The sequence below is a fragment of the Canis lupus genome, chromosome 18 (genome assembly GCF_048164855.1).
Source record: "Canis lupus baileyi chromosome 18, mCanLup2.hap1, whole genome shotgun sequence".
Classification (NCBI taxonomy): domain Eukaryota; kingdom Metazoa; phylum Chordata; class Mammalia; order Carnivora; family Canidae; genus Canis; species Canis lupus.
Genome location: NC_132855.1, coordinates 37,298,879 through 37,318,463, shown reverse-complemented (window position 1 = coordinate 37,318,463; position 19,585 = coordinate 37,298,879). Strand labels below are relative to the sequence as shown.

The window sequence follows — 19,585 nt, the reverse complement described above, 5'->3', positions numbered from 1 at the left end:
AAGATGACAACTAGTTAGAATTGAGTTCTTCACTGACTTACCCTCCATCTCTCAAAAGACAAGCCATTCAGTATCTTGATAGAGCTATTCGACGCTATTTATTTTATTTATCTTATTTAGTGAACACTTAAAATTGGGCAACAATGAATGTTTCTGTTGTGCTTAGCATGGATCACACTCTCTTCTAAGTCCTTTATAAATATTAGATTTACTCTTCATAAGAATCGTGATTAATATTATCATTCCCAGTTTTCAGATCAAGACAGTGAGGCACAGAGAAGAAATCTGCTCAAGATTACACTACTATAAAGTAGTGGAGCCCTAACCTAAACCAAGGAGCATTCTGGATGCAGAGACTACATTCCTCACCATGGCACCAGATGGTTCTTTATACTACAAACATCCTAAAAGAACCTGATGGAATTGGGATTGGAAATTATTATCTAAAACTTTGCTGGGGTGCTTTGTTATTTATATGGAAAAAAGATTTTGAGGTATTATTTCCAGTTATAATTATCAAACTGCTTTCACAGATGTGGAATAAACAGACTACTTAATTTTTATCATACTTTTGAGGAATAGGTATTCACATATAAATAGGTATTCATATATATTCACTGATTATTTAAAAACCAGTCACAATTTAGTGACACATAATGACACATTTATTTGGTTTAAGTCCTATCATTTCTATTCCAGCAATCTCTCATTTATTCCCTCCTTTCCATTCTTCTAGCAACATTCAACTCCCCCAAAACTCCTCTTCCATAATTACTTCCTTGTTAGGAAAGCTTCATAATGAAAGAATTTCATAATGTCAGATACCAAGTCACAGAGTCAAGATTCAGATGTGAACCACTATATCACCTTCCAAATAATAGATGACCTTTCAGAACCACCTTGATTGTTATTATTATTAAGTGTGGTAGCCTGGCAGGGAGTTTTGGTAGAAGTTTAGAGATTACAAAAAAAAAAAAAAAAAAAAATGAGCAGTTGATGGCTGGACTTTTAAAAACAATTTGGGGAGTGAAGAACTTTTTTAAAATCTGGGAATAACAGTTGTTGGTAATCCACGAGGGGTCAGAGCAGGGAAGGCCCCAAGAAGAGGAAGGGAGAGACTTTTAGGCTGTGGATCCCCAGGCTAGGAAAGAAGGCAGCATTCAGGGCAGCACTCATGGGAACCAAGCCTATGGTTTTGGCAGGAGCATCCACTGCATTCCATCTCTCAGTGATGCAAGAAGAGGGCAAGATTCCCCCAGAGAGGCCAAGGGACTAAGCTGAAGTGTTAGAACAGCAGATGCAGAAGCCATGCTTCCTAGTGAACCAGTCTTGATAACCAAGAAGAGGGGAGAATCAAAAGAAACCAAGACAGGAGCAAACCGGGGAAGCATCCCCTCTTTGAGAAAGTCTTCATCTAATTTAGATGCCACCCTCCTCAACTTTGACAAACTCGGTGCTCATCTTAATCACAGTATCTGCTTATAAGCATTTGTTTACACAGTTTTCTCTGCCACTAACCACAGAGCCCCTGGAGAACTGAGATCTGTATTATTTGACTATATCTCCAACACTTAGCCCAGAGTCTTATACAAAGCAGGTGCCCTGAGTACAATGCCTGTGAATGAATGAATGAATGAATGAATGAATGAAGCTGGAGCTTTGATTAACTGGAGTCACTATACTAGAAGGAGGCTTATAATTCATTTAGTTCAATCCTACTGCTATACAGATGATGTGAGACCCAGAGAGGTTAAAGGCCCCATGGGGGATTTAGTGCTAGAGTTAGACTGGAAACCCAGAACACACGGGCCATCCTTTCTCCTCTTCACCCTGCTAGGAGCATGAAGACAGCTCCCACAGTCATTCTAATGTTTGTTGGCTGGTTATTGGGAATGCAGAATACATTTTCCCATGGAGACAGGTTTTTTCTTCTTTTTTTTTTTTTTTTTAAACGGTGGTTCGGTTCCCAGGCCAGGCCACAAAAGCCTATTTACCCCATAGCTGAGCTCAACTATAAAACCAGCGGTAGCTCTGAGGCCTCACTGAACCCCTAGCTCAGAGCCTGCAGTCTGGGGGGCAGGTGGGCAGCTGGCTCTGCAGGGGGGAGGGCAGAGCTCCCTTGAGCAGACCAGGAGTGTGGGGCGGGGGCTGGGCAGGGGGGCTGGGCAGGGGGCCCGGGCAGCAGCTGCAGGAGGCTAGGCAGCCTCTGAATGCCTTGGTGGTTCTTAAGTGGATTGTTTGTAAGTTGGGAACTGTCTGTACTTAGAAAGGCGGATTTCAAGAGGTAGGGGATCCTATTTCACTTGAAGGCCCACGGTAATGAGGGTTCTTTATTCGTAATGAAGTAGCCACTAATTGGAGGGACGGGCTCAGGAGGCCTGTTGGAATTTTGTACTCCTGGACCAGAACTGAGTAATATTATGCAGTAGCCTGGCAACCCCTTACTTCTGCATAAAATTCATATAAAAATCTACCATGAAGTGCCTGTCTGACATTCACTGTTTATTATTAATAATGATAATAACAGAGTAGCTTATACACAACACTAAGCTGAGAAAGTGAATGAATTCTCAGTTTCATCAAGTTTTTTTTTTTTTCCTCAGCCAGATTAGGAACATTTGGAAAATCCTCACTCTCAAGAGTGGGCTGAAAGCTTTCATATTTACCCCGAGGAGACATGGCTCCAGTTTTTAAGGGCTCATCCAAAAGATGATCTCTTTCCTTCCTCCACCTCCTCAGAGGCAGAAATATTCCATAAACTCATAAATGTCATAAAACCAAATGTACAAAAAAAAATCCCCAACTATACAGAAAAACCCCAAACAAACCCAGTGTTAATGGAAATGAAAAAATTACAGTAGGTGAATCAATTATAATAAGGTTAAACAGCCTTTCTGGACTTAATGAAATGTGGTCAACTACACTGGAATGTTCTGGTGCCCCCTGGAGGATTCTAAAACCTAATAGGACAGGTTATTTGGAAACTTTCTTTAGATGTCAGAAAACCCTACAGAGGCAATGTGTTTCTTCTTCAAAGTTCAAGTCAACTTAACCTGACTCAATCAGGAAGGGGGAAGAGAGCAGGAACTAAAATCTAAAATTTAAAGTATTTTAACCACCATAAATTTATTGTTAGAATGTAAGTTTTTGGATCACTGACAGAATCTATTTTTGGTTTACAAAGTTTATAAATCTAGCAGTGCAAAGTTCACAGTTACATGTGCAATCTCTCAATTTTTCTGGGCTGAGTGTTTAGTGAACAAGGAAGTTTGCTTCTGTGAACCTTGCTTTGTCTTGCACAGACATTCTGGAAAATTAAACATTTAGCTTCTAAAATTTTACTGCCCTGACATTCCTCAGGGACATGACTCCAGTACGCTGATGACTAAATGGCCATCACAGTTGTTTATTCCATAGTCACAGAACAGTCAGCAGATGTGAGGAACTACTGTCTGATTCCAGTAAGCTCCAATCATAATAAACTCCAATAATCTAATAGGATTATAGCTTTTCCTCTGACCCACTCCCATTTACATGAGAATTACTGAAATCACTATTTTGGTACATGATGCTATTGATACCATTCCAGCCTTAGATCACAACATCTAAAAGACACAGACCAGGCTTCACAAAATTTGCAAAGACCCCTATTGGTACATTATTGTTGCTATTATGATAATAATTACACTATATATAATATTATACAAAGAATTAATATAAACTTCTACTGTCACTTTTTTTTTTCAGTGCCATTCCATCATATACTGAACGCTTACTTTCTTAATTTGGATACCATCATCATTATAAGAGAGCATACTAAAGTTTAAACCATTAAGTCATCAAACCTAATTTCAGACTTTGAGAAAAGCTGCAAGAATTCTTCATATTCCTGGATACCATTTCACCCAGATTCCCAAAATTTCAACATTTACTTCTTTTGTCTTTTCTCTTTCTAAATATACACATTTTTTTTTAAAAAAAAGATTGATTAATTTTAGAGAGAGCAAGAGAACACATGAGTGAGTGAGCAGGGGGAGGAGCAGAGGGTGAGAATCTTCAAGTAGACTCCCCACTGAGTGCAGAGTCTGATGAAGGGCTTGACTCGAGGCTTGACCTCATGACCCATGAGATCATGACCTGAGCTGAAACCAAGAGCCACCTAGGCACCCCTTTTCTGATCTTTTTAAGAGTAAGTTGTGGATATGATGCTGCTTTATTTTTAAATGTTTCAATGTGTGTTTCCTAAAAACACAGAATCCTCTTACATAAATGGTATAATTATAGGAAATTAATATTGAAATATTATCTACTTTATAAAACCATATTGAGATACATCAATTGTCCGAATAATATCTTTTATAGCCAAAGAAATTCTAAAAGCATGCATTGTAATTAGTTGTGATTTTTCAGTCTCTTAATCTGGGACAGTTCCTGGGTCTGTCTTTGTACAGGCCAGGTATTTTATAGAGCGTTCACTTTTGAATTATCCTATGTGTCATAATGATTAGGTTAATTATGGCAACATATGGAAAAAGTTATTCTGGCTTTTTCTCTATGCAACATATTAGGAAGCACATATTGTTGATTAGACTCATTAGTAACAATGTTAACTTTAATCTTTTACTTAAAGTGTTCGCTAGGTTTCTCCACTTAGAGATACTATTTTACCCTTCGTAAATAAAAAGTAGCTTATAGGGCTATATTTGAGACAATGTAGTATTAAATTTCCTGTCATTATTTATTTTAATTAGTAATTTATTTTAATGATTACATTATCCCAGATTTCACCAATGGGTCCCCTTCATGCTGGTTCCTGTGTTATTTTGACATGTCTTTATCATTCTTTAAGCATTTTCTCACTTTTTGGCACTTTTCTCCTTTTAGTATAGAATGGGGTATACAGGAACAAAGGTCTTGGCAATTTGCTTCAAGATCCTCTTAAAGGGGATGCCTGGGTGGCTCAGTGGTGGAGCATTTGCCTTCAGCTCAGAGTCTGATCCTGGAGTCCCAGGATCGAGTCACATCAGGCTCCTGGCAGGGAGCCTGCATCTCCCTTTGCCTATGTCTCTGCCTCTCTCTCTGTGTCTCTCATGAATAAATAAAATCTTAAAAAAAAAAAAAAGAGATCCTCTTAGAGAACAGCGCTGGGAAATGCTTATACATATACATAAACAAATGTGTGCATATGCATTCACACACAGAAAAATGCATACATTTATCTATGCACATCTATATCCACTTACCTATATGTGTACAATATGTATTAGTATGTATGTGTGTATGTGTATAAGTCTGTGTGTGTGTGTGTAGTAGAATCCATGAGTTCACATCTATATCTCCAATGCAATCCGGTACTACAGGTTCATTTAATTTTTTCCTTTACCATAATTGTAGCTTCCTTTTCCCAAAGTTCAAAACCTGACTCCCATTATCTGCAATTTAGTTGTTCAATCCTAGAACATATAAAAAATGATTTCAGAATTTGTAAAATCCATGTTTCTACAAAAAGGAAGGTCTACAAGTAAAGGTTCAGTGTTTGTTCAGAGTTATTTTTGTTTTTAGCCTGAGAGCATATAGTCACAGCAATGCATTCAAAAACTTCTTGGGTTCATTGCCTTCCTTCCTTGCTTCTTGCCTTCTTTGTACGGTTATATTACTTTCTTGAAACATAACCTGTTTCATTTGTTTATATCCAGTTTGAGAGTCCCTCACCATCCTCTGGATCTTATTTATTTGCTTTTCTATTTATTCATTTACTTAAAAAATTATGTGAAATATTAACAGAATTCCACAAGGTAAGTCTGTATAAACTGGTATAGTGAGAAGTGTTATCCTCTCCCATTCCCTCTCCTTTCACCCCATTGCCTAAAGACTTACTGGTCTTTGTTTTTGTTGTTGTTATTGTTGTTTTCATTTCTATGCTGTTTCTTTTTCCTTAAATGAGGAGGTAAATGTATATTTTCTCATTTCTTCCTGTGTTACACAGAGCATAACACATACTGTGTGCACTTAGCCTTTTTTCTTTTATATATCCTGGAAATCACTTTGTATCACAGAGGTCTCCTCATTCCCTTTCACAGCCACATTCTACTCCATCAGGTGCTATGGAGTAATTTAGACAACTACTTTCCTCTGAATGGGCATTCAGGCTATTTCTAATAATTTGCAATTATAAATAATGCAGTGTTGCAGTAGATAATCTTATGTATAGTATTTGTGTATATTTGAGAGTGTATCTTCAAGGTTAATTCTAGAAGTGAGATTGCTTGGTCAAAAGGTGAACACATAGGTAATTTTGTTAGACATGGCTAAATTCCCCTCCACTAGAGCTGTATCAATTGCATTCCCACCAGCTATCTCTGAGAGTTACAGTTTCCTTACAGCCTTGTCTAGAGATCATATGTTATTCTTTTAAAATTTGCTAGTGAGGGACGGGATGCCTGGGTGGCTCAGAGGTTGAGCATCTGCCTTTGGCTCAGGGCATGATCCTGGTCCCGGGATCAAGACCCACATCGGGCTCCCTGCGGGGAGCTTGCTTCTCCCTCTGTCCCTCTGTCTATGTCTCTGACTCTGACTCTCATGAATAAATAAATAAAATCTAAAAAAAATAATAAATAAAATTTCCTAGTGAAACAGGTGAAAACTGGTTATCTTAAAGTGGGTTTAATTTGCAATTCTTTTATCATGAGTGGGGTTAAATACTTTTTTCATATGTTAAAGGCCATTTTTATACTTTTCTGTAAGTTATCTCTGCATGTTTTTTTCCATCATTCTATGATTTTTTTTACCTTACATTATTAATTTAAAAAAGTTCTTCTTATATTGGTATATTATCCCTTTATCTGCAATACATTTTCTCAGTTTTTCATTTATCACTGGACTTTGTTTTTGCTGTTTTATTGTATGGAAGTTTTTATTTTCATTTAATTAGATTTATCAATTATTTCTTTAATAGCATCTGGATTTTGAGACATAATTTGAAATTCTTTGTATATACCCAAGTTAAAGAGAAACTTGCATAGTTTCATTTTTTACATTTAGATCCCTAATTTATTTGGCGTTTATTCTTGTGCATGGTATGAAATATGGAACTAATTTTATCTTTGCCAAATGGCTATTCAGTTGTCCCAGTATCATTTGTTAAGAAGTTCATTTTTGCACCAGTGATAGGAGATACTATCTTTATCATAATGCTAAAGTCCCATGTGTACTTGGGTTTATTTTATTCTTATTTTCTATTCTATTCCACTGGTCTGCCCATTCAAGTGCCAGTACCACACTTTTTAAAAAGAAACTTTAGTAAACATGTCTGGTAGGCTAGTTCCAAAACCCCCACCTACACAATAGCATTTCTTTTTTAGTATTTGGCTGGTTATTCTTACATGTTTATTTTTCCCATATGAAATCTCCTACCAACTTAGTATTTCCATTGGGTTATTTTAAATTATAAATTAACTTGTGGATAACTGAAATCTTTATTATATGAATATTCTTATCCAAAAGTAAAGAGTAGTTTGTTTGGTCAAGTCTACTTTTAGGTCTTTCAGGAATGCTTTATAGTTCTCCTTACAAAAATTTTACATATTTCATGTCATATTTATTCTTAAGTATTTTATCTTCTTTATTGTTACCTAAAAAGTTTTCCCTATCTTTGTATATCTTTTAGAGCCTCCTGCTACTTTACTCATTATTTGATTTGATGTTGCCTTTGAGTCTTTAGAGCTAAGTCCATGATGATATCATATGCAAATATAGTTTTACTTCTTCAATTTTATGCCTCTAATTAGTTTCTCTTGTCTACTTGCGTTGGCTAATACCACTAGTACAATGCTGAATGGTAGTGAGATAGTGTGGGTAATCTTGCTTTGCTTAGTACTACTTCCTAGTGTTTCCCAATTAAGCTGGCTTTAAGACTAAGGCATGCTTATACTTGATCATATATCTGTATATTTTCAGAAAATATTCATCCACTCCTTTTCGTTGAGTGACTTTATCAGAGAGGAGTGATGAGTATGGTAAAAGGTTTTTTGAATCTATGAAGATAATCATATGACTTTCTTCCTCAGATAAAAAGTATATTAAATTACTGGATTTCCTCATATTGAGCCATCTTGCCTCTCTGGGATAAATCCGATCTGGTCATGGTGTATTATATTCTTCATGTAATATCAGGCTCTACTTTCTAATATTTTACTTAGAAATTTTGCACTAATATTCCTAAGTGATATTGGTCTATAATTTTTTGTACTGTTTCCATCAGGTTTAGATATGAGTATATAGTTGCCTAATAAAAACAATTAAGGAGATTTCCTTCACTAATACTGCTGAACAACTTACGGAGCACCAAAATTTATTTGGTCTTTGAGGATGTGGCAGAATTTCCCTGTAAAACATTATGGATGTGGTGCTTTTCTTGTGAGATAGTTCTTCAATAACTACTTTATTTCTTCTAGTGAATTTTTCTGTATAAGCTTTCCATTCCTAATGAGATGAATTTTGATGAACTATTTCCCTGGGAAACTATTTATTTTTAGGTCTTCAGATTTGCAAAGATCTGGTTATATTCTTATGATACTTCAAAATTCTTCTGATTCAACAGTATTTCCCTTTGTCATTTGTTTGTGTACTTTTTTTACCAAGTTTTTTTGTTTTTACCCTTTGTACTGTTTTTTGTTTAATGCCTCAATTTATAGGTTATCTTTATTATTTCTTTCCTTTTGCTTTATTCTGGTTTATTTCTTGTTCTTTATCTAGATTTTTAAGTTGAGACTTTAATTCATTTACTGTCATCTTCAATTTTTTTATTAAACCTTTTTTTAAGATTTTATTTATTCATAGAGACAGAGAGAGAGAGACAGAGAGAGACAGAGAGAGGCAGAGACACAGGCAGAGGGAGAAGCAGGCTCCATGCAGGGAGCCCGATGTAGGACTCGATCCTGGGCCTCCAGGATCACACCCCAGGCTGCAGGTGGTGCTAAACCGCTGCACCACAGGGGCTGCCCTGTCATCTTCAATTTTTATTAAGTGTTTAAGACTTTGAATATTCCTTGATCATTGCTTTATATATATATTTCAGATTCTGATATGTGTTTTCATTATTATTTTCAAGGAATTCTCTAATTTCAATTTACATAGGATCTTTTTTAGTTAATCTTTCATGTGACTTAAGAAGAAGGTAAATTTTCTATTATCTTGGTATAAAAATGATGATATATGCCCTTAATGCTTCTGCTGTCCAGATCCTCAGTATCTTTAGTTTTGTGTTGTTGTTTTTTTTTTTTTGTCTATTTGATTTGTCTTATATTGAGAATGGGGCATTAAATTATTCTGTTAGTGTTTCTTTCTGTATCTCTTGCATCTCTTGTACTTTCTGCTTTATAAAAGTTGCTGTGGTGTAATTTAGGGCAGAGATATCCATAAATGTTATGTCTTCATTGTCAATTATGGCTTTTAACACTAAAGAGTACTTTTGTCATATTTACCATTTTTAAAAATCTTATTTCTCTGATATCAATATTGTTACATCTTTTATTCTTTCCATTTGCTTGGTATATCTTTGCTTATCCCTTTATTTTTCACCTTTCTTAATTTTCTTTTGGATACAGCCTATAGTGAAATCTTGGAGGTTAAGCCTATTTACATTTGTTGATAAAACTGACATGTTTGAGTCTCTGTCATTTTGGTTCGTAATCAGTATGAAAATTATGTTACATTTTATGCTTATTTTTTCTACTGTGTATTATTCTTTGATTTTGTTTAGCTTAGTGAAACTACTCTATATGATACTATAATGGTATCATTAGATTAGATGGTACCATTAATGGTATCATTAATTTTAACAAATTATACATTTGTTAAAACCCACAGAATCAATAACACAATGAGTGAACCCTAATGTAAACTACACACTTTAGTTGATAATACATCTATGCTGGCTCACCAATTATGACAAATGTACTACACTGATATGGTATACTGATGGCGGAGAAGGCTATGTGTGTGGTAGGGAGAGGAGTATGTGGGAACTCTCTGTACTTTTGGTTCAATTTTGCTATGAACTTATAGTATGGGTATTAAAAAAAAGCGTAGCTATGGGAAGGGTGGAAAAAGCTGAGATGACAAAGAAGAAAGATACAAACTATGTTTCAGATTCTTTAAAAAATTATGTCTACTATTTGCCAACCATAGTAAAAAGTAAGGCAGTGGAGGAACAGGAGCAAGAGCAAAAACAATGGCCTCTTCCTACTCAGACTGAGCATGAACCAATGCTATGAAGATTTGTGACTGAAGACCACAGTCAGCTCACCAGCTGATTGGGATTTCCACTGAAAACCTGGAAAGCTGTGCCCACTTGGGGGATGATAGTAAATGTATTCCAACATAGTCTTTTGCTACACTGAGCTCTGGAAAACATCCCTTTACAGTCTAGTGAAGTATTTCCATATGGTTTTAAGCTGTGCCAAATAATGGATCATCACAATTGTATTCTCCATCAGGTGTTGGCAAAGAGTAAGCCCAAATAATAAAGGCATTTGCACCACTTCCAGGCTTCTAGAGCAAACCTTGTCCCTACCTTATCAGCCAAGAAATGAAAAGCTGTGCTCTTTGAGGAACTGATATGTAGAGTGCAACTCACAATGCTGCCTCTCTCATTTCTTTCTTCTCTTGGCTTTTTGCTAATAAATTAACTTTATACTAGAAAGAAAGCATCGTTTTGTTTCATGCTGGGGAGGGAAGCCCCTTAGTTTAATAGCTACATCATTAAACATTTTGTGGAAAATGTCATGAAAGAAAACCAAATTTTCTTGCCCCCACCTGACAAAGTTTCATCTTATTAGTGACAATGCATTAATGAGCCAACCAAACCTAGCTTTTCCATAATGCCATACTTCCTTTTAGAACTTTTCCTTTTTGGTTGCTTGTGTGGAACCCAAGCTCAGCAAATACATATTTACAATTCTCCCCTCTCTCCGCTGGAGTACTGTTCATTAATACATTTATAAAGTTATTCTGGGTTAATGCACCAATATTTTCACCTCAAATTTTATATTACTATATAATCTTTTTTCATATAATCACACATACTAATCCATATGTGACTTATAGATAGTGCCACACAATGATAATACATGCAAATTCAACTAATACACGTAGCAACAAATCAAGAGCCTGAAGGTACATTTGCTGAGATAAACTCCCTCTATCTTTGAGACACGGTTGCACACTAAAGAATGCATAGTTAGGAAGTAAAGGGATTTCTGTAAAAATCATGCTACTTAATTTCAATATCATAATACCATTATACTTTATAAAATGTTCATGGACCTTTTTTTTTCCCCTTCTTAAACTACCAAATTGCCTATAATCTATTTAAGGGACTCTGGGGAACACACTGTTCTTTCAGAATTAAGCTAAAAAACCAGCCTGTGTGGTGTTCATCAGAAAGGCCTCAGGCTGTGAGCACAAGAGGTAGGTAAAATTCAAAACAATGACCAGAAAGAAACCACAGAATTTAAGAATAGAAGCAAAGATGGATTTATATGAAATTAAGAAAGCCTGAGTTTCATGGCCCTTTCTAAGACCTTGTACCTGATTTTGTTTTTGTTTTCTAAATAGAGTTCTAAACATGTAAGCATAGGCTTGTAAAACTTGGATCTGCCCTGAATGGAAGGTCCTTAGAAATCACTAAGATGGACTGTCTGATTTTGCCGATTAAGAAACGGAAGCCCTGAAAGGAAAATTTGCTGAGGTCAAAATGTGGATGTCTATCATGAATTAGAAGTCAGCCTTCCCTTTTGTTCCCTGTAGGAAAGACTGCATTGTACTACTTGGTTACTCTGCAATCACTGCCCTAGGCAGACTTATGGGATTCTTCCAAGGCAATCTGCCCCACCCACAGTCTCTGCTGAAGGAGCAACCCAAGCCTACTCCCTGAGGAATGGCTTCGTGGCTTACCCTGTGACCCTGTCCCTCACCCCCACCTCCATCCCATCTACACAGCTGATGAGACCTGGGGTTGTCACCTGACCCAAGGGAGTCATTCCATCTGGGTCAATGACCTGTGAGGTCATCTGGTATAAAGAGCTCTGCTCAAACACAAAAGACATTGATGAACTAGCCCAATCAAATTCTCTCTCCTGAAATGTGAACTGGGGAATATGGAAAGAAATAATTAGCAGTAGGGAACTAAATAAGACACGGACTCAGGGAATGCCTGGCTGTGCACTCAACTAGAAATCCACAAGTTCTGTTTGCTAAGGGAGATGGGATTAGCCAGTTTTCAAACCCTGAGGTACCCTCTAGTTCTAGAGGCTTTGAGGTCTAATTGCATTGTTCTCTCTGAAAGGCATGGTAGCTCCAATAGCTACCTTATTTCCAAGTTCCTTCTTATTCCTACCCCTTTGACTATCACTCCTCAGACAGTGTTCTGTCCTTGTGTAAAGTGCTCTGTAGCAAGAACTCAACTCCATGTTTCTGAAAGCCTTAATAGCGAAAAGAAGGGCAACAACCTTGAAAGTGAGGTCTGGTTTTATTTTTGAGGAGAAATTGCTTCTTTGTTTTTGGGAAAAGCACTTTAATAGGTCTTTGATTCTATGGAAGCAAAGCCAAGAACATATTCTGGAAAGGAAGCAAAAGTCAGAGAGAAGGTAGAGCCCAAAAACCCTGCATTATAAAGGTACAAGCTAACCTTCCTAGTGCATGAATTGCCTAAGGGTGTCTCCCTTCTAGACAAGCAAGCCTCTTTTCTGTGAACTTCACTGCAGGCACTGGCACTGCCGGGTGACAGAGTAAAGCTGTCTCACAACATGGGGACCTGCTGGTATGGAGGAGACATCTTCCAGAAGTAGACTCTGAAAGTATTCGGCTAATGAAATGCTGAAATATTAGTAGTCACACTTCTGCACTGTAATTCTCTTCCATTACAGGGTGACAAGGGATGACTTGAGAGGCCTGGCAGACTGGAGGTCATGGTAGAATTAAGGGACGTAGCATTCTTGAGGGACTCTTGAAAGTACCTGAGCAGGGACTCCTGAGAATGTCCTCTATCTCTAGAAAAGATAGGAAAGGTCTTGGAACATGATTCTTTGATGTTTAAAGTGAAGCATAACCACCGTATTCTGGAAGTCAAGGGGACACCCTTGACCCATTAATTTCAAAAAACCTCACTAGCACAGTACAGAATTATAATCACCATCTACTGTTGCCTACAATAACAAAGGAAGAACTTTAGGTGTGAATAAATGCACATTTATATATAAAGGTTCCTAGGTACTTTTACCATAAGTATCTTTGCTGTAGACATATTTGCTGCAAGTATTTTTGCTGCAATCCTATTGACTGAACTAATTGGCTAAAGGCAATTTGCCACAAAAGATAAAAAATGACTGGTTGACAGTTTGATTTCATTTCTCCATTGATACAGTACTTCTATTTTTATATTACATAAGTCTTAGCTCTCACAGTGGAGAATTTGGAACCTGCATTCCTCATTAACTTCAGAATGTCTATCAATGAACATGTGACAAGATGCCAAGGACAGTGGCATAGAAGGTTTTCACAATGTAATACAAAGCTCAGTTACAAATATACATCCTAGTATTTGGAATACTGATACCTCTCTCTCTCTCTCTCTCTCTCTCTTTTTTTTTTTTTTAAGATTTTATTTATTTATTCATAGAGACAAAGAGAGAGAGTGAGGCAGAGACATAGGCAGAGGGAGAAGCAGGCTCCACACAGGGATCCCGACATGGGACTCGATCCCGGGTCTCCAGGATCACACCCTGGGCTGCAGGCAGCGCCAAACCGCTGCGCCACCGGGGCTGCCCTGATACCTCTCTTAATGAAGGAAGAGATTTTAGCCAAAAAAAAAAAAAAAGTGAGTTGCTAAATGAGGATGCAAATCTACAAGCAAAAACAAACAAACAAACAAAAGTATAATACTATGAATAAAAGCCTTTGAAGACAAGTACGTAGGTAGAATCCACAAAATAAAATTCGACGTTTGCAAAGTATTGCCATGAATCTACATTATATATTTTGAATGTATGAAAATATTTTGTCTCAATAAAATCTTTTTGTTATTCATTTTTCATGTTTCATTATCTCTTTTAAATGAATATCCTTTTAAATAATGTATATAAAGATTAATGTTTGTGGCAAGGATGTCTACCGCCGAGATGTTTAGAGCAAAAATGCCTAGAACCCTTTATATATACATTTTGATTATTTCCCTCTTTTATTTTTCATGATTTTATCTTTTACGGCAAAATCGCCTTGCGGCCACTTAGTTAAGTGGTGAAAAGTTTTGTGGCAAAAATGCTGAGCAACGATGATGTCTATGGCAAAGATGCTTACAGCAAACATATCAGACACACGTATAAGGATTATATGCAAAAAAAAGATTATATGCATACATTTTTTAATTATTGTTGTAAACAAGCATCAGACAACTGATTCAAACAGAACTAAATAATTAAGAAAGTTAGCTAATTCAAAGGTTATATGAAGTTCTTTCCAATTTCCTGTTTGGTCGTTCTCAGCATGCTGCCTTTAACATTAGCTGGCACCCTTTGTGGTCCCAAGAAGGCTGAGGCACTTTCAAGGGTCACATCCAAACGTGATAATATCTAGATAAGTACCAAAGTGATCTTTTTCTGAGTATCCTTCTTAGGAGAGAGGACACTTTTCCCAGGAGGCTCCCAGCTTACCTAACTGATTTCCTCCTATCTCTCACAAGGCAGAATTTGGTTACCTATATCCATTCTAAAACTAGTGACAGAGAGAAGGCAATTATCGAGATTGTCTTAGACCATGGGTTCTCCAACTTGTACATAAATCAGAATTGCCTGGAGTATCTTACTAAAACAAAGGTTGCTGAATTCCATTCTCCAAATTTCTAGTTCAACAGGTATAAGATGGGGTTCAAGAATTTGCATTCCTAACAACTGCCTAGGTGATGCTAATGCAAGTGGTTGGGGAATCATACTTGGAGAGCTATTATCTTAGACTAACCATTTGGGGTAATTGGGGAATTCACCAAAAATATCTGCAGTAAGATATGACTTTATCAGGAAAGTACTGTATATATTCTGGAATGACATGTATCTATGAATTTTCTTTTTGAAATTTAAAGTTTCTGTAAGTTATGCATGTGACAAACAATACTGATTGTGGTATACCACAAGCCAAAATATGGAAGTAGAATACAAACTAATGGCCTAGGGCAGAAAATGTGGTTTAGGTAAATGTCACCCATTGTCACAAACATCCACCCATCCTGCCCTACACACTATGCTACTCCACACCCTTTCCTTTGCATATTTCTATTCTCTGTTTCAAGGCTGAGGCAGTTTCAACCGCCTACCTGATAGAGTGGTGTTGACCTCAGCCTGTGTCTTGGCAGAGGAGACAATAGGAGTTTAAGAAACAGCTCATTGTTTGGAGGAAAGTAAGCTGCGCAGCTTGATGTTTTTGCAGCATAAAATATGAGGCTGGAAGTGGTATAAGGTAAGGCCTTAGCTTTGGACAAGAGCAAAACCACAGAGGGCTTTGTGGGATGTTAAGGAGCTTGAACTCAATCCTGTGGCCTCAGCAGCCACTGAGCAGAGACATGATGTGGTTAGATTTTGGTTTCATTTAGATCATACTGGTTGTGTGGAAGGCAGACTTGAAGCAGGGAGGCATAGTGGAGATTGGTAGTCCAGACAAGTGTCACAAGGCCTGAAGGAGAGCCAAGATAATAGGCTTACAGAAGACACAGATCTGGGAAATACTCAAAAGCTCAAAGTCTACAAATCTGATTATTTGTTAAATGTAGAAGGTACAAGAAAGTAAGATATCCAGATTTCTTAGGTTTTTAGTTTCAGTGAAAATAAAGAAGTGAGCTGTTATGGGTGTGGGGATGAGTGGTAATACAGGGGCACAGGAAGATGAAATTGGTTTTGGATGCCCTGTATTTAAAGCGCTGGTCCCTCTCTACATGAAAGTCAGGCATATTTGGGTGGGTTTATCTTTAGAGATAAAGATTTCGGAATCAACTGTAGTTAAATCAGCAGCATAAAAAGATCACCCAGGAAAAACATGGAAGTTAAGAAGACTATTTAGCCAAGGATGGGAGCCTGGGAAAGTCCAACATTAACATGGTGGCAAAGCAGCAGGTGGCAGTGAAAGACAGCAAAGGTAGGAAGAAGACTAGGGTTTAGAATATCAGGGTCAAGGTCACAGAGTTTGAAGCAGAGGGAGTAGTCAACATTGTAAAATATTGTAGAGAAGAAGTTCCTTAAAATAAAGCTTGAAAAAAGTTGACAGGATTTGGGCTTTGGGAAGGCATAGATCTTCCAGGGGAGTATCTGGGCAACTGGGCTGAACTATAAGAGGTATGTGGAGACTTTTCTTCCTTTTTTTTTTTTTTTTTTTTTTGAGTGTTTTGATGAGAAGTGTACAGCAAGAAAGCAGGTAGTACTCACTGAAGTAGGGAGCATGGTCATGAGCTCAGAGTGAGAGTAAAGGATTAAGGTGAGGGGGCTTATGAAGGTTTGGGATAGTCAGGAGAGGTAACTGGTCTTTAACTGTTCTCAGAGGGTTGACCCTGTCTGTACCTGAGGTTCTTTCATTTCCCAGAGCTTTCGCAACCACAAATTCAGCAATATACACATTTTAAATGGGTGTGCCAATGGATGTCGGGAAGAGATCTCTGAAAAATGCTTAAAGGAACTTATAGGTCTACATAGCAGAGTGTATTTTGCAAAAATGTCCACAGCAGTATTTCCAGTCCCATATGGGATAGACTTTGTAATTAAGTGCCTTAATGAATAGAATGCAGAAGGGATGCTGTGTGACTTCCAAGGCAAAAGGCAATGCAGCTTCCAGCTTGTTCTTTATGTGGGGATGCTACCACGCTGTGAGGAAGCCCAAACTGCCCACATGTCTAGTGGTTGATGTTGGCTGCTGGCTAGGTTCTAAGGGCAAGCATCCCAAGAAAAAGAGCCAGTCTGAAGCCGTATTGTCCTTTGCCTTGGAAGTTACAAGGGTCATTTCTGAGCTCTGTCTGAATTCCTGACCCACAGAACCTGTGATCATGATAAATGGCTGTTTCATTCTACTAAGTTTTGGAGTAATTTACCCAGCCATAGTAACTGAAACAGTATCCAAATATCCATTCAAGTGAACATGAATATTAAGGGAGAAACAAGATACTCCTGTATCCCAGACACAGTCATAAGACATATTGGAGGTTACTGTTCTGATCCCTCTTGAATTCAAGACAATATTTTTATATACTTCCCAGACTTCAGCTTAAATGTACCCTAAATGCCTATGCTAAGCCATAACTTTATCCCTAAAGTGGACTTTACTTAAAATACTTTACTAAACTCTGAGGGGTTTGTTTTTGTTTGTTTTGAGAGGTTTTTTGTTGTTGTTTTTTCTATTTCTGTATTTATATAGTAATTGGTATTTTATCACATCTAAATAGCTTTCCAGTGTGCTAGCCTACTTTCAAAAATAATATTGAGTTTCTATATACTACCTTTTCCTATCCTTGGGCATAGGATATTTAGATGTACCCACACACAGAGCTTATTTTTAAAACATGCCTTACCAATATGTCAAAATAGCAGAGCTGAAATATTTTTTCAGATCATTAAAGAGCAAAATAATTAAAATCCTGTTAGTAATTTCCAAGAAATAGCTAAGCAACATCTGAGAAAGCACATGCACATAAAACTGTATTTTAAAACACTGATTATGGTCTCTACTTAATTTCTATTTTCATATTTTTAAAGGTTTTATTTATTTATTCATGAAAGACACACAGAGAGAGGCAGAGATATAGGCAGTAGGAGAAGCAGGCTCCCCGCGGGGAGCCTGATGCAGGACTCAATCCCCGACCCTGGAATCATAACCTGAGCCAAAGGCAGATGCTCAACAGCGGAGTCACTCAGGTGCCCCCCTATTTTCATATTTTAGAGCTTATATGTAGAAAATTGAAATCATATTTTTTTTAGTTTTGGGAATATTATGTTTCTTTTCTAGTTTAGACTGAGTACATTGACAATTGAAGGAAAAAATAGAAGGCATTTTTTTTTTTTTTACACGGCTTGACTAAATACAAAGTATATCAGCATAATTTTCCCTCCCCTTATTACAACAGCCTTGACTTCACCAGAAACTTCCTGCCTCCAAAATCACTAATTAAATATCATACTCTTTGATTGTAGCTTCCTATCCTTGGGACTCACTTTCTCAGGAATCTCCAGTGTAATAGCCGGGGCTTCATTCTCATTGATGCTTCAGATCCACTTACCTCCTCCTTCATTTTCCTCCTCATCCAACTTACAGTCTTCGGGAACCATCTCTTTGGTTGATATCAGCATTTCTCATTTCTATTCATGTCCCAACTGCCTAGAAAACTCCAACAATGGATGGGTCCAGTTAATCACCTTTCCATGACTGCGCCTACAGTAACTTGTATGCTGCTGAAGAAAACTCAGCCGTGGGCAGAGTGGTATTATCCTACAACAGCATAAATGCCAATACCAGTATCTTATATGGTGCCTCTGTGTGAAATAAAATGCCCCTTTCTCATACGTTTTACTTCTCTGTCAGGAAGCTAGGGTGATATCTTGGTTTTGTAAGAATAAGATGCTGTACTGCCCTCTGCCACTAACCTGGCATAACATATATACAAATCTATGCTTATGATGCGAACAGCACCCCTCTTAGGTATGGTAACACAGCTGTACATGTTGGCTCTGATGACTACCCTCAACTGGGCACTCAAGCCACTAAATATTTCTTTAGTCAAATATGTCATGTTTTGCCCTACCTTGTTAAACCTAACTCTTTTTCCCCCCTTTTTATTCTCAGGGGATATCTATTTCTGATAATTCAAGGAAATAACTGGAACCATCAAATGAGAATTCCCTAATTTTCCTACCATCAGATCCAATCTTCCCAACCATTTGTTCATTGCCTTTCCCTCTTCTTTCTTTCCACTTCCTATCAAAGACTACTCTCTTTGTGTGGGCTCTGTATTCCAATCCTTCTAGTCTTCTAGGTAAGGACCCACCAGTACCATGAAAGCCCTTTCTCTTCATTAACTTTGTACTTTATCTCCCTCTCATCTCCCATCTGCAGTCAAATCTACTTTAGTGCCTTCTATCTGGAAAAATCAGGCTCAGGTTTCTGCCCTTTATGTACACTCTACCTCCCACCCAAGCTTTTCAAAAGGAGATGTTCCCACATCCATATATTGTTTTCCTCATAACTCCTCATATTTTTCCACACATGCACACGTACCCAATAATTCTATAAAGTGGATTTGTCTGATGCTAAATCCAGGAACATCTTTTTTTTTTGTATTCATACCTTACATAACAGTGGGGGAAATTCAGAGTTGACAGATTCTTCCTTTGAAATACTTCCTTTTTTTTTGGTTGCCATGACACCAAATAATCTTGCTTTTTCTTTATTTCATTGGTTTCTTCCATACCTAACTCTTAAATGCTGAAATTCCAGTCCTTTTCTCTGTATTCCAAACCCTCTCCTAGGGGATCTCATCTTTTCTCATGCATTATCAGTCACA

General features: G+C 37.4%; 1 protein-coding gene across 29 annotated transcripts in view; it reads right to left on the bottom strand.

Moving 5' to 3' along the window:
• Positions 1-19,585, bottom strand: part of ICA1 (islet cell autoantigen 1) — a 141,792-nt gene that overhangs the window by 63,722 nt on the left and 58,485 nt on the right. The window contains exon 7 of one of the 29 annotated variants that reach the window (XR_012010977.1): positions 18,305-18,410. The exons of 27 other annotated variants lie outside the window; for them this stretch is intronic. The gene's annotated coding sequence lies outside the window, so the exon portion shown is untranslated. The remainder of the gene's footprint in view (positions 1-18,304; positions 18,411-19,585) is intronic. One more of the 29 variants, XR_012010978.1, reaches the window with a different exon arrangement.